The following is a 3,769-nucleotide window of genomic DNA, read 5'->3' on the forward strand; positions in this document are numbered from 1 at the left end:
TTTACCACAGTAAATTTTTTGGATGACCTCAACATTTCTGGCATAGTATGGCTTCAGTTTCTCCACAAAACTTTGGATAATGTTTACAAGTATTACTAAAATTGATATATAAAATATTTTTGAAATGCCACATCCAAAACAGAGATCAATATCACAAGTGAATGCTGCTGGATAAAAAGGAAACAGAACTTCCTTCGTGTTTTGAGGTCAGGGGCTGGTTTTTATGAATGCATTCAGTGCTCAAACTTCTGTTTAGTATAAGGGTAGCGCTGGTGCTATTTACTTTTGAGAGGTATCATCTTATGCTAAGTTTCTTTGCAGTTATGTAGATGGATAATTCATTAATAAAACAGTAAATTTGGGTTAAGAAAGAAGTGAAAATGTAACTTTCACTTTATTCAGTGTTTACTTTAACCATAAAGGAAATTATAACCTTTTCAGTGTAGGCCACTTTAGGATATAGGACTAAATCAACTAAACCAAAGAAAGTGAGAGTTACTCCTGAAGTGAACACACATCACCCAGAATCTCTCCTTAGCCTATTTACATCACCTAATTTAGTCTAATTTGATATCATAATGCTTCTATTCCTGGTATTCATGTCGATATAAATCCCTTTTATTTTTCTCAACACTTGTGGGCAGAATCATAAAATTCTTATGGTTGTAGTTTTTCAGGGTTACACTTTTATTTTGTCCCCTGGGGATTCATGCAACTTGGGTCTAGCCTCAGAAACAAAGGAGATAATGGAGGTAGAGTCTGGGTTTAGGTGTAGCACTCTCCTCTATAGGCTCATGAGGTAGTAAAAAACAGCAAGGCACTTACAGTGTCCAAGCATAAGGAAGGGAAAACTAAACAGTGAGATTATAATTGGAAAGATTTTGAAAACAGGTAAAATTAATGAATTATTCATCTTTCCATTGTCATTCATTTGAGACAGCATATTGCTATATTGTTCAGGCTGGTTTTGAACCTATCATCAGCTCAGGGGATCTACCTGCCTCAGCCTCTTGAGTGTCACAGACTCCTTCATATCTTTGCCACTGGGTAACTGAAAATTAAAATGACAGTGAGACACTCCTGTACATCTGCCACAATGACTAAAACACAAAGACAATCAAACAAACAAAACAAAACATAAAACGATCCCATGGCAATGTCAAATATTGATGAGGATATGTGGCCAGAACTTGCATCCATTGCTGGTGGCAATGCAAAATAGTGTGCACACTTAGGAAGATAATTTGCTGTTTTCTTACAATGCTGAACAGAGTCTTACTGTAAAATCCAGTGACTGCACCCCCAAAAGGGTTACAGACAGGTCCACAGAAATGGGCACATGAATTTTGATAGCAGTTTATTCACAGTTACACCAAACTAGCAGAAATCAAGATATCTTGAAATTGGTGCTATGGCTTGTTGCTGGATATGTCCCAAAAGTCTCATCCACTCATAGGTGTGGCTTTTCAAAGCTGGATAGATCTGGGGTATGATGCTGGAATTACGTGTGTGACACTGAAATTAAGGATGTAATGCTGAGATTAAGGATGCCCCAACTTTGGTGTCGGTGGTAACACCTGAAGGCCAAGTAGCCTGGTTGAAATGAAAAGGCAGGCTTGGTTGCTTGCTGCTTCTGCTGCTACTGCTGCTTGTTGCCTCCTGCCTGCCTCAAGGACTTTCTCCTTGGAATGCTCCTCTGCCACACCACCCTGCCTTGGAGTCAGGCAACTATGGACTTAAACCTCAACAAACTGTGAGCCAAATAAACCTCTCCACTTTTAACTTTCATTATCCCTGTGGGTTAACTTTCAAATCCCTGTGGTTCAGGATTTTGTCTCAGCAGTGGAAAAAATAGCTGACAATAGCTTACGGATATCCATTGGCAGATGAACAGATTAAAAAAACGTGGTGTTTATACATCATAGAGTATTACTCTGTCATAACAAGAATAAGTTTGGGTCTTTTATAGGGAAATGAATGCACCTTGACACCAAAATGCTAAGTGAAAAGTAAGGCATTCAAGCTTAAATGTCACATAACTTCTCTTATATGAGGAACTCAAAGAATAAACAATTTTTAAAAACAACAAAAAAGATAGACAATGGAAAAGAGGGAATGTAGTGGACTGGCAACTGGTGTTCAACTTAGAGCCCCTAGCTGAACTAAGTAAGTGTGGTGCTGGGTGTGGGAGGCCCACCTGGGGATTGTTGCCAGCAACATAAGAGGCAAACTGGAGAAGAGAGGCTGTTGGGAGCTGGTAGAAGCTGTAAGGAGCTGTTGGTTGTTTTTGAGGAGCTTGTCACCCTGCCTTCCCTGATGAACATGGCTGTTTTCATACTTCGAGGAGCTTGGGACCTTGTTGGCACTGAGAATGGTTTCGGTACTCTCTGGGGGAGCTCTAGTCATCACTCTGAGCATTACTTCCTAGCTCTGGAGGGGAATATAGTACACTGTTGGTCTCCTGCTTGAGACCTGGAGAAGCTTGCTGCACTGGCTTCCCTGATGGGAACTCGGCCATCTTGACCATCAGACGAGCTGGGAACCTCACTGTTGCTGAGGATGGCTGTGATACCTCTTGGGGGTGCTCTGGTTCTTCTGAGCATCGCTCCCTGGCTTCAGTGCAGATCCCTCAACCTGCTAACACAGGTCCTTCATCCTGCTGGCACAGATTTTCTAGATTCTATCATTGACCTTTGGGCCTTCCCAGTGCAGATCCGTGAAACAGGCCTGCATGAGATATTGTCATGGGCTCTAGGCTTCCAAAGTGACTCATGGGAGGCATTGTTATGGGCTCCAGGTCTTTAGCTGGACTCATGCAGGACATTATCCAGGCCCTTAACTGGTCAAGATTCTTGGGTCTTTAGTGTGTGGACAGATTTCCTGTACTCTCTTGTATATGATTTTTTGGGTAACTATTATAAATCATCTTATAAAGTGTTATGTCCTGTATTATGCTGTTCACCTTGCCAAATCATACACCATGACACATGGATAGCTACTTCTCAGATAAAGAAGTACAAATGATCAATAACTACGTGAAAAAATGTTCAACATTGATGGCCATTGACAAGATGCAAATTAAAATAACAGAGAGATTCTATTTCAGTCCAGAAATAACAGCTATCTCCAAGAAAGCAAATAATAGCAATTGGTGGAGACACTGTGGAGCTTAAGGAACACTTCTTCATTGTTGGTCAGAGTGTAAACTGGTACAACCAGTAGAGAAATAAATATGGAGAATCCTCAATAAATTAAAAAGAAAAATTCCACTTAACCTAGCTATTCCCCTCCTATGTATCTTCCTTAAAGATTTAAAGACGTCATGTTATAGTGATACATGCATATCCGTGTTTACAGCATCACAATACTTAGATCTGTGCAGCAATACATAAGTCCATCAACAGATGAATGGATAAAGAAAATGAAGTATTTATGCACAATGGAGTATTACTCTTCCATAAAGAGGGATAAACCCAAGTCATTCGCAGGAATGTGTATGCATCTTTAGACCCTAATGTTAAGTGAAGTAAATAAGAAATACAAATTTAAATATCACATGGTTTCTCTTATAGAAGAAACCTGATATGCAAATAAAGTGCAAAATAAAAGATAGAAACTAGGGCATAATAAAATGTGGCTTTGGCATATGGGTTGAAAACTAAGAGATGAGTACGAGGAGAGAGAGGAAGGAAATGAGATTCATAAAGGGCAGAGAGCTGTGGAATGCTGGATACATATACAGAGTTCCTACAAGGAATGTGGTACTGCA

This window comes from Chinchilla lanigera, unplaced genomic scaffold (genome assembly GCF_000276665.1).
Source record: "Chinchilla lanigera isolate Chin_1 unplaced genomic scaffold, ChiLan1.0 scaffold00019, whole genome shotgun sequence".
NCBI classification, from domain to species: Eukaryota; Metazoa; Chordata; class Mammalia; order Rodentia; family Chinchillidae; genus Chinchilla; species Chinchilla lanigera.